Below are 12,652 nucleotides of genomic sequence, written 5' to 3'. Positions count from 1 at the left end.
GATTAGCAAAGCAAATGGCTTTAACGTAATCAAAGGCGAGACCTATTGCATTTTCAATGCTCGTTTACATGAACAAGGTGTGTCAAGCATAAGATGCTTAAGACTTTCATGCCTAGACTAGAAATAAATACCCGACTTATAAGAGCAACATCGCTGTGGAAATGCCTGTATGTAGAGACTGTGATCTTCTTTCAGCTGTGGCTTTACACCGAAAACATGGAGCATGTTGGGACTTGCAGTTTCAGTTGCACCATCAGGTAGCTGTAGCTTAGTTTGAGATCCTGAAAATCAGGACCATTTGAAAGAAACATATGACATTGAGGTCCTTTCATGGCAGATGTGTGCTTTGAATAAGGTAACCAAACGGAGGGAAGTGGACTCTAATTGACAATATCAGAGAAATCACATCCCATGTGTTGTCAATAGTGAAGCTGCTGTGTGTTTTTTTTAACCCAGGCCATTGTAACAGCGTACAAACACAAAAATAACAGATGTTGCCATGTTGCTTTACCTGCAAACTGTTCTTCTAGTTCACTCTCAAATGCTTTAATCAATGTCGATTTTATAAATATGTGCGTAACTGAAGGCGATTCAAATTAGAATCTCACTAGTGGTGTGGCTCGCTGGTTAGAGGCGGCAGACCCGGAAGCAGAGGTCGGTCAGGGACCAGGGTTCGATTCCCGACGCGGCAGGGTCTTGGGCCAAGGTCAGCGGACTCGATAATTCTCGCCTCGGTGCCTACTCTAATCATGGATCACACTCAGCAACTCTGGGCAATAGCTTGCTTAATCTCCACTAACGGCCCCATCAGCGCTGGGGATGCTTGGTCTTCACCTTGGAGATGCCCAGTAAGGGACCATCTCACAGGGAAAGCCAGGATGGGTTCCCTAGCGGTATACAGCGCCGGGACGCCCCTTTGCTGGGGCAGCTGTGCGCTTTACAAGTATACAACATTTAACATTTAGTCGGAACACCGCCACTGCCTCACCACACGCCACATGAACTAACTGGATGCATAGCCTTAAATTGCCAAGTCTGCTGCATACCACTAAAGACCAACGTCCATAGTCTCCAAGATGCTGAAACGGTGATGGGGAACTTCACAGCTGAAGTGGGGCTGGAGAGGGGCTGATGTGGTGCTGAGGATGTGCAGGTGGTGCTCTGCTGGTGTTGTGCTGCACTGGTGCTGAGGAGGTGCCATGCTGATGCTTAAGTGAGGTAGTACTACACCGGTGCTGAGGTGGTGCTGAGCTGATGCTTTTCTGAGGTGCTTGAAGATATGCGGCGGTGGTGCTGCACTGATGTGGAGGTGGTGCTGCACTGATGCTGAGGTGGCAGTGTGATGCTGAGGTGGTGGTGAACTGGGGCAGAGGTGGTGCTCAGGTGATGCAGAGTGATATGGAGGTGTTGCTGAGGGGAGTCGAGGTGGTGGTGAGTGATACGGAGTTTGTGCTTTGGCTGAGATGATGCTGCGCTGATGCGGAGGTGGTGCTGAGTTGCTTCTATGGTAGGGCTACACTGGTGACAAGTTGGGGCTCCGCTGGTGGTGGTGCACTAATGCGGAGGTGGTGCTGTGGTGCAATGATGCGGAGGTGGTGCTGTGCTGATATGGTGTGCGGCTGCTGAGATGGTGCGTGCTTGTGCGGATGAGGTGCTGAGTAATGATGAGTTGGTGCTGCCCTAGTGCTGAGGTGATGCTGCACTGGTGCTGAGTTGGTGCTGCGCTAAAGCTGAAGTGGTGCTGAAGTGGTGCTGCATTGGTGCAAAGTTGCTGCTGAGGTGGTGCTGTGCTGAGGTGGTGCTGTGAGGAGGCTAATTTTGTGCTGGGTTGGTGGTGCTGTACTGATGCAAAGGTGGTGCTGCGATGGGATGGCACTGTGCTGATGCGGAGATGGTGCTGAGGTGTTAAGTGATGCTGAGGAGATGTTGTGGTGCTTCTGAGTGATGCGGTGGTACACGGATGCGGTACTGATGCGGAGGTGGTGGTGCTGTACTGATGGTGAGGTGGTACTACGCAGGTAGTGAGGTGGTGCTGCACTGATGTAGAGGTAGTGCTGTGCTAGTGTTGCTGTGGTGGTGTACAGGTGCTGCTCAGGGGTGATGTGGTAGTGCTGCTGAAGTGGTGCTGCTGTATGGATGTACTGACGAACTGGTGCTGTGCTGGTGGTGCTGAGGTGGTGTGCTGAGTAATGGTGAGGCAGTGCTGAATGTTGCTGAGGTGGTGCGGAGGGATGCTGAGATAGTGCTACGTTGGTGCAGAGTTGATGCAGAGTTGATACTGCACTTGTCCTATGGTGATGCTGCACTGGTGTTGAGGTGGTGCTGCGTTGATGCAGAGTTGCTGTTGAGGCGGTGCTTAGCTGATGCTGTGGTAGGGCTGCACTGGTGATGTGCTGATGGTGGTGCACTGATGGTGTGGTGGTACTGTGAGGATGCTGATGAGGTGCTGTTGAGTGATTCTGAGGAGATGCAGTGGTGGTGCTGAGTGATGTGCTGGTGCACGGATGTTGAGGTGGTGCTGCACTGGTGCAGAGGTAGTGCTGTGCTGGTGCTGCTCTGGGGCTGAGTGATGCTGTCCTGGGATGGTGCTCGAGTGCTCACGTGGTGCTGCTGAAGTGGTGCTGAGTGACACTGATTGGTGCCAAGTGGTGTGGCACCGATGCTAAAGTGGTGCTGATTGATGCTGAGGTGGTGCTGCGCTGATGCTGAGTGATGGTGAAGTGATGCTCAGGTGGAGAAGCACTGGTGCTGAGTGATGCGGAGGTAGTAGTCCTAAAATATACGAGTGATCATTTGACATCCACTGCACAAGTCCACATAGAGTGGCCTTGAAAGTCACAGTTATTGCAACACAGGGACTTGGTCAGAATGGTAATGTGCAGAGTTTATTTTCAGAGAAACAAATAATTTGCTTGGTACAAATCTCCAATGAGGGATGGACTAAGTAAAAAAACGGATCCCTTATTTTTATGAAGATTTTAGAGGTGGTTACTTTGACACAAACAGCAGTAGCCCCTTCAATAACCATCCTTAGTGCATGCAACCACTAAAAACCTTTCACCCGGTAATCACCACCTTACCACTCTAAGGCAAACAAGGCATGTGATGCCCACATTCCAGTGATTCGGCGCCAGGACACCCTAGGGTAACAGTTGCGCTTTAGAAGCTTTATTAACATAACATAACAGTGATGAAAAGTGCCATAAACAATTTTAGCACCCAAAAAGTATTACACTGACTCATTTATATTGTTTCCATCTAAGGTTTACAAGCATGGTGTGTTCAACATGCATTTATATACAATAAATGTAAAACGAAAATAATTTTTCTGCCGCTCCTCAGATAAAGATTCCACCACACAAAAACATCAGTTCCTTCTGCCAATGCAACAGCTCTCACAAAATCAATGGAGAAATCAGAAAGGAATTTCACTTGTTTCTCAAAGGCTTCAATGAGCTCAGAGCACTCTGTATTCTCCAGTATTGTGTTGTGAAGAATATCACTACCACCTGTTTATTAGTCATCCCAAGTCAGCTAGCATCCAACTAACCATCTCATAACACTGCAATTCAAAACCAGTCTAGAACACAGAAAAACATTCAAATGTGTAAAGAGAAAGCCCCCCAAGATACACCATACAACAATTCTCCTTCCCTGAACAATACATAGTATACACAGAATTCAAAAAATAGGAAAGCAAAGGAATAAAGATTAATTGAAATATATACATCTCATGCAGTGAGTTCAGTGTAACGCGCTCTCCCCTATGGGCTTTGATTCCCTGAAGGAATTCACGGTTTAATGGAATAGTTATAAGTGTATACACATGATAATACACATAATACAAAGCTAATTAACAGTAACGTATGAACGTACAGTTCCAGATGCTTCTTGCCCTCACACAATTTGAATTTTCATTCAAAATGCATCTGGAATTCCTCCACCCAAGGAAACCACCTCGACATCCCCATCTGATGGGGAACATATTTCACTGACATGAAGCCACATTTCTCACCCCGACATTCACCACCCCTTTGATTCAGTGCAACTTCTAATGTTCCAGCTATCCCCGTTCTCATGAACAAAATACTTAAGTACATCTTTAACCTTGAAAGCCCTCTGAACTTAGTGAGTTCACAACCCACATGGCCAGATTATACCTTGACACAATCACTCTTCTTGATGTGCCCAGAATTACTCCACATAAACGTGTTCCTTCCTTCCACCATGCAACACCCACTCCTTCATCCATGCTGGAATCAACTTGGTGCCTGGAACCCTACCACGCATCCTCTCAAATTGGAGATTTAGGAGTAGTAGCATGCTCAGATATACCCATACCATATCCAACACCATCTTCTCAACATCCAACTGACTTATGCCTATACCAATCGATTATCCCTCTCCACCATACCATTGGCCTGTGGATTGTAAAAGGAGGTGCAATTGTGTTGGATTACACAAGTCCTCCAAAAACACTTGCATTTCATGAGAGGTTAACGGAGTACCATTATCCGTTATAATTACAGAGGAACACCTTCCTCAATCAAACTTAATTTAACTACCAACTGTCGGTCTAGTGGAAACGTCTTGCAAGAATTTCACCACTAACAACTTGGTGTTGACATCCACGACCACAAAGTAAACCTCTAATTAGTTCCAAGTCTATTCATGGGTTCAATAAAATCTGAATACACAGTGTCAAGACTTACCCGGATCACTGTTATGTCCCATTTCTGACTGCACTCCTACTGTCAATTTCTGCTCACCATCTTCACACACACTACAATTCTCAACCCACCTCATGACTATCATCGTTACCAGGCCACCATGACTTCACATGTTTCTTAGCACAAGTCTATCCCAAACGCCCCTAATGGGCTAATGTGATTAATCTGGTACACAAACCCATGGGTGGAACAAACCTTTCACCCCTTATCACCAACTTTCTCTGCACCCTGTCAATTCATCCAAAACCTTAACAAAAGGTCTCACAGGGTACAAGACTGTGCTCTTCGTCTACCATCCAACAGAATGAGGCGAATAACTTCCCGTAACGTAGACTCTGACTACATTTCTTTTTCCCCGCACCTCAATCATGATTGCACCATCACCCCAAGACACAGCATTACTCACATATGCCACAGCACCTTCATTTTCCTAAGCAAGCACAGCAAGCCCAACCACCAAACAACAATCAACAGAAAGGCCAGATAAACAATCAGCTTCGCAATATTTCCATCCTTGTATGTTCAAGAACATAGAAATATGCTTGCAATCTTGCAGCTTACATTACTAATTAAACCAACCCCTTCCCAGCACCACTTGGGTGTAAAAGTTTCATTAAGTGCTTATGGTATGTTCTGAGTATATATTTCGTGCCCCACAGGTAAGGTATACATACTCCACACACTAATCAGCTGTCAATGCCTCTTGTTTAATGAGAGAAAAATACCATTCAGAATTGGTTAAAGTTTTTGAAGCAAATGAGACTGTTTTTTCATAACACCCATGTAACTGAAAGAACAACTATCAATAAAACGTTGCTTTCACATTAGCCCCTGGCTCATGTAACACTGAATTTATGTATATGCATGGTCAGAAAAGGAGTGTCGGAGGCAGCTGAGGTCAGTGCATGAGAGTAGAGGGAACCTGCTGGATCCAGGTTCCTGAATCTATTTCTGAGGAACCATGCTAAATTTCTCCTGGAGTATTTTCTGAATGACGACATAATTCGGCAGCGACCACACGCTGCATGCAATCTGTTTGAAGCAGCAACCTGGAAGCAACGAGGGGCCATTTCTATTTCCACTTACAGCTGCACCTAACACAAAGGGTTCATTTAAAGGGTGATCAGCCCTCCTGTTTTTGCAATGGTCACCCTGACAGGGAGCCACCTGGAGACTAACACCTGAAGTCCAATGCAATGCACCAAGCATAGCTGGCCTCTATGTGCACCACCTGGAGAAACATAAAATCCTGTGCCAACACAACCCATACCTCACTCATTAATGAGTGGAAATAATACATTATTGATGTGTTGTAATATGACAGAGATGAGACCAGTGCTCTGGTTTTCTTTAAATGGCTTGACAGAATGAGACCAGTGCTCTGGTTTTCTTAAAATGGCTTGACAGAATGCTTTTTTGAAATTTACACACACTCTCTCTCCAAAACAGATCTAGTCTTCCTAGACTTTAACATCATCCCAGACAAAGGTACCCTGAGAACAACCATCCAAATAACACCAACAACGAAGAATTGTCTGCTTTTTGACAATTTCCATCCCCGACACCCTAAAGAAAACTTACTATTCGGATAATTTCTGCGGCTGAGATGGAATTGTTCCAAACTCAGTGACTACAAAAGACAAGCTGAGGACCTGGCTTTTAAATTAGAAGCCAGAAATTACCCTAAAAGAATCGTATCCCAAGCCATGAACCATTCTAAGAACAATCACAGGAAGGCACCACTGGAAACACTTCCTCCCAAAGAGAAAGAAGAACAACCCACATGCTGCTTACAGTGTAGCATCGAATCAAGTATGTAAGATAATCAATACACTCTAGCGCACACTAAAGAGGGGCACTCTGCAATTTCCAAAAACAATGTTTTCTCGCAAACGCAGGCGCTGTCGCCAGGACATCTTAGTCCACACACGACAGCAGAGAACCAATAACACAAGAGAGGACCAAAGTCGGATAACTCCAATAAAAGGGCATCACCCATGTGGTAGCTGTAGTGTTTGCCACCTCACTCCGCCAACACAAAAGATCACATTCAATAACACCACCACGTAGGAACTGAGATAATTCACCAACTGTAACTCCAGATGTGTAGTATATATGATCACTTGCCCATGCAATCTACCCTACAATGGATGACCACCGGAAAAATGAAAGTCAGAATTGGGGAACACCGCAGCAATCTGAGATGTGGATGTGCAACTACTAAAATGCCGGTCCATTACATGAACACACTATGAGAGACTTCCATTGGGTCATCCTGGAACAAGTGAGCCAAGAATCGCAACTGTTTGAGTAGAACAAGAATGGGTGTTCTGTTTAAAACACACATTGATGAACTGAATGAAAATGTACCCTGGGGCCAATTCATTAAATAACAAACTACCAAAGCATGATCTTTCATTATTGCGTATTTACTAACCAATTGGTTAATAGCAATTTGGTTTTAGGCTCCTTCCTTTTCCCATGAAAACATAAGAATATATGAAAATACTTTTCTTCATTAACAAATCTCTCTATCACCGCTATGTTTATACTTGGGGTGAAGGAGCGCAGTTTGATGGGTGGCAGTTATAGGGGGTGAGTGATACTGAATATGTAAGTAGATGAAGGGATTTCACATTTGTTTCAATTACACTGAATTATTCACATAAGAGTTAGGGCTTGAAAAAGGAAAGATTTGCTTAATTTGTTTAATCTTAAATTGTTGTAATAAGAATCATTTATGTTTGTCTGACAGACATGTATTTTACTATTGTAGATACCCCTGAGGAAGGTCGAAAGGACCGAAATGCATTGGGTGATTGTAAATGTAAATGGAGGATTCAAGTTTCCTAACATGCCTGCTATTAGGCCCGGATGGGCAATTCCTGAGCAAATAAAAAAGCATGAAATTGTGGAATCTTGTACCTTTGATGTGACGGACAAACGCTGACAAATGAATTTAAATAAACAGAATCAACTAATTTGAATACTTCCGAGTACGTGGATAACATGGATGACAAACGTGTATAAGGCTGTGCAACTCTAGGTGACTCGCACAGAGCGCGTCACACCTTCTTGAACATATATATATATATATATATATATACTCGTGCACTTAGAACGGGGCACAGAATTCGAGTATGCACGCCAAATTTGAGAAATTAATGGAGACCAAAAAGCATTACAATAAAAATAGGGTGTGCTTCAAGTCATTTTTCAGTGGCCTTATATTAATTCAGCACAGGTCCCAATTTTATTATATGCGGACGATGCTGTGCTTTTAGCTCATACTAATAATACATTGCGTCACCTAGTCCTGGAATATACGAAATTTATGAATAACCTTGATATGAAAGTTAATTATTCAAAGTCTTTTATTTTAGTAGCAGGTACTAAGCAGCGAAATCATCCGCAAATTATTACTGAAGGGGAAAATTGGGAGCTGTTGACTGTTTTAACTACTATGGGGTAATGCTTGACCCCCAAGCTAATTTGCAAAAGATGATTACTAATAGAGGGTCACAGATGGAAAAGAATATTGGGGCATTAACCAAATTTAGTTTTTAAAAAACTGGCTTAAAACCTATAGATGTAATAAAAATAGTGTATCAAGCGAAGACCATCTCTGCTGCCACCTATGGAGCAGCTGTCTGGGGAACGAGAGATTGCTCAAAACTACAGAATCTTGAAGATAACTTATTTAAAAAGGGTCCTTTCTTTACCAAAGTCATGTGCCAACTATAAGTGCCACATGGAACCGGGAGCACCTAATATTACAGATAAAATTGCTGTGGCCCCGATTCTCATGTGGCACTCAGTATGGCGAAAAGAGACCCTTGCCTTAACAAGAGAAATTATAAAGGATGTTTTGAAACTAGATGGGGTAGGTAATATCACTTGATTAACCTATGTTGAAACTACATTGAAAGCAGTTGTGCTACATCGTCTTTTCTTGGATCCTACTTGTTGTTCCATCTCTAAAAATGATCTAAAAGCGCAATTACTTTGTAGCAGGCAGATAAGAAGGGAAATTAAAAACATCAATTTGTCGACAGTAAAAACATACTTGGCTTCTCCAAGTATAACGCAAATGGACAAAATTGCAATATACCTTTCCTTCGTCACTAATTTACAGCACAGGTACATTCTAGTGAGATTTCGATTAAACTATATTCCGCTTATGATGGGCTCCCCCCGTAATGTTTATGTTGTCTCTGACCTCCCATTTTGTCCCGGTGATCAGCGATCTGTACAGAACGATTTACACTTTTTGTTTTTCTGTAAATTTTATTCTGATGAAAGGAAATTATTATTCCCATTATGTGTAAAATGAACTTCAAACAGTGGCGTGTAGCCCTCTATTACCTGACCCTTTCATCTGTCTCTCTTTGGCGTCTTTTCTGTTATCTGCCTTAAAAAAGAGACGTTCAATCTGCTAAAATTATATTCCGAATAATGAATCAATTTTATTGTATAAATAACTATGAATTTAGATTTTAATGTAATAATTTTTATACTTTATTGTAATGCTGTGAAATGTCTGTTTTTTAACTGTAGCATACTTTTTATGCCTACATTTTGTTGGTGAAATAAAGTTGTTCTGACTGAAAAAAAAGTACTATGCAGTTAATTATAAACACTTTCTATATATTTAAAAATGGTTTATATTCTCCTGTAAAATGCTTACATTTGAGTGGTAAAGGAATGCATGGTAAAGGATTAAGATTTGTGGAAAAAATGGACAGGTGAATACACTTTTTTGTAATACATACACATATATACATATACACACACACTTAAAATCCCACAACACCTCAATCCTACCCACCTTAAAATTACCCTTACCACCTAAAAACCCATAACCACCCTAACCCTATTACCCTTGCCCCCACAATCCCATACCCACCCTAAAATTACTCTTGCACAGAAAAGACCAAACCCACTCTAAACCCTAAAAATACCCTTGCCACCAAAAAACCCATACCCACCCTAAACCCGAAAAACCCATCCTAAACCCTAAAATTATCCTTTCCACCCAAAAACCATACCCACCCTAAAATTACCTTTTTCCTAAAAACATTTTCCTAAATATATATATTTACCTTCTATCTACATTTAAAACACACGTGCCTTTACCATTCAGGCCATTACATGTAAAATCATTGTAAAGGCATGCGAGGTAAATATGCGTTGTAGAATGCAGATTTTCCACATTTAGAAATGGGGAGAAAATCACGATTTTAATAAAGGCACGGAGGCTAATATTATGTATCATCCCTTTTATTGCTCCCCAAACAGCAGCATCAAAAAAACACTAGAATTTAGAATCCTAATAACTTCTAGAACTCTGAACATGCATATACACTTAGAACTGGCAGCCATCTTCCTCTTTTGTTGCTGCTCAGACACAGATAAGTAAGGTTTTAGACTGTTAAAGTTCTGATTAAGAGTAGATATATATATAAAATGACTATTTTAGTTTGAAATAATTTGGGATTTATGTAGTCTGATCAGGAGTAATGTCAGATGTTTTTGTGTCGGCGCGATTGAAATAAGTGTTTATGAGGTGCATATTTTAATAAGGAAGATACAGTTTTAATCTTTACCCGGTGTGATGGTTGATCGTTTCGTGCGTTGCGCGAGGCATAGAATCCTTGGGGGCTCGAGAGGAGGTGCTGACGTAGGAAGGTTGGGCGCATGAGGAGCGCGCGCATAGTGGCAGAAGGGTTTATGATGTAAAGAGGACGCCGTACATCCTGCGTGCGGCGGAGATCACATAATGCTTAGCGAAAGAGGAATGCGAGAGAAGGAATTTGGAGTATTTAGGACACCGTACGCACGCAGCGTACGACAGCCATTTTGAAAGATAGGGAAACCTTCTGTATATTAAAGTGGTTTTGAATCGGCCATATTTTGAGACCAAGACGAAGCTTGTCAGAACGCAAGTCAGTTTCAGAGAGACTTCGATCGGAGGTTCATGAGGAGGCCGTGTTAGAGTTTTTTCGGAGGGATTGTGTCAGTTTCATCATAAGAAAGTGTTTATTAGGATAGAATTATTTGAGATTTGTAAGGCGAAGTTAAGTTTGATTAAGAATAAGATTTATATTGTTTAAAGAGGAGCATTGGTGATAGGTGATTAGTTTTTTTTTGTTTTTTTAATAAAAAAGAGACATTATGGAAGGTGTTGAGGGAAGTTTTGAAGAAAGAATGAAATACTATATGGAAAAGATGTTTGGGGAGATGTCTGCATCTCTGGATACAAAGAAATAGAAAATAGTTTGGAGAAAACTATGCATAGGAGACAAAAGTCTGGCGAAGAAGAGAACTTCTGGACCACTGAGGAGGTTGATGTGGTTGCAGGAGGTTCTAACCAAGGGAGAAAAAAGAGTTCAGAAAAGAAAGATGGTTGAATCAGTTAAAAAGGGAAAAGAACATAAGGGTCTGAAGGGATCCGCTATAGAGGCAAAAGAGGGCGCAAAAAAGGCGCATAAAATAAAGCATACAACAGTGGCTTGTGATTCCAGTTCATCAAGTTGGGATGTTGAACTTACATGTAGTTCAAGTACTGATGATTCTGATGTGGAGGTGGTTCCTCAAAAAAGGAGAAAGTTGAGAGAGAGAGCTAAAGAGTGAAGAAAATTATATTATTTATCCCCAAGGGGAAGAAATGTTTGACCCACTTATGATTCAACATCCTCTTTCTCCACAAAGGGCTCCTTTGGAGCACGTAGCAAAATATATAAGATTTTGGATAAGGAGGGAAATACCTAAGGATGTCAGGACTAGGATGAGTTGAGATGTTAAAATGTACCTGCATGGTAACAACTGCATTGTAATGGGTTTTCCAATAAATAAAATATAAATCTGTGATCTACTAGTTACACAATGTGCTCTGCAGTAGGCACGTTAACTCTCTATGCTACTTCATGAGCCAAAACTGTGACTGGACAAAACAATGAAATCTCCCAGGACTAGGAAACTAGTAGAATTATTTTACCGCTGCTTTAATCTCTTCAAAATTGCTCGGTACAAAATGATGCCTGCAGCAGAGGTCTTAACCCTGTAAAATACTTTTTTTTTTTAAATGAACCCTTTTTATGACCAATTAAGTAATCCAGAACAGATTTACTGTCACAAATGTCCATGATATCAATTTAAGTATTTTTTTTAAAACGCATGTATAAATTGACTGTCCGACTGCAGTTTTCAAACTCCGTCCGAAATTACTTCACCCCTTTCCTCTGCCACACCTTGGCCCCATATGTATAAGTGCCCTGAGTAATTTTTCCCAACTCCAGCACTGTCTGCGGTACACTAGGGCTATGTATGGCGGTCATTACTTCCTCAAAAATTACAAAGGACAGAGATTTGGCGCCATTTTCAAAGATAAAAACTGAACCGATAAAGCATAGAGATTACAAATATCTTCTGGTCTAACTAAAATAGAAGGGATTCGTCAAACAATTAAATGTGACATTCTTTTGTTTTTCGAGCGTTAGTACAAGTTCCACCAAGACAACGCTACAAACACAAAACAAACGGGAAACTTAACAAGCGCTCTTGACGACAAATCAGATTCGCGTAAGTATTGCATGCAACTTGCCCGTTACTTACACGGGCCGACCGTAAAATACAGCTTAACGTCCTGAGTCAAATTTTTGCCGGGATACATGTGTCCATAATTTCTGTACTTCCGGGTCGTAAACTAGCCAATTCCATGTCAACATATATTCTAGAATTAGTCTAAAGGGCAGACGAGACTAGTAATGTGCAAAACAACACAGGATTGGAGGATTGACAACCAATCTCAGTGCGCTACACACTATTCCGATGCGTTCATTGGTTGTGGTGATTCAATTGTTCAACGTCCATTGGTGGGTATAACCAGCACCGAGTCGGCTGAACTGTTGCTGGTAGATGAC

General features: G+C 42.0%; 1 protein-coding gene across 8 annotated transcripts in view; it reads right to left on the bottom strand.

The window, feature by feature from the left end:
* Positions 1 to 12,482, bottom strand: part of TMEM209 (transmembrane protein 209) — a 269,726-nt gene extending 257,244 nt beyond the window's left edge. For 3 of the 8 annotated variants that reach the window (XM_085653620.1, XM_085653624.1, XM_085653616.1), the window contains exon 1: positions 12,345 to 12,459. The gene's annotated coding sequence lies outside the window, so the exon portion shown is untranslated. Of the gene's footprint in view, positions 1 to 10,336; positions 10,381 to 12,344 lie in introns of those variants that run through there. The other 5 variants (XM_085653623.1, XM_085653617.1, XM_085653621.1 and 2 more) reach the window with 4 other exon arrangements.
* Positions 12,483 to 12,652: the final 170 nt, after the last annotated feature.

This window comes from Triturus cristatus, chromosome 4_1 (genome assembly GCF_964204655.1).
Source record: "Triturus cristatus chromosome 4_1, aTriCri1.1, whole genome shotgun sequence".
Classification (NCBI taxonomy): domain Eukaryota; kingdom Metazoa; phylum Chordata; class Amphibia; order Caudata; family Salamandridae; genus Triturus; species Triturus cristatus.
Note: the sequence above shows the minus strand (reverse complement) of the source record. Positions and strands in the feature narration are given on the sequence as shown.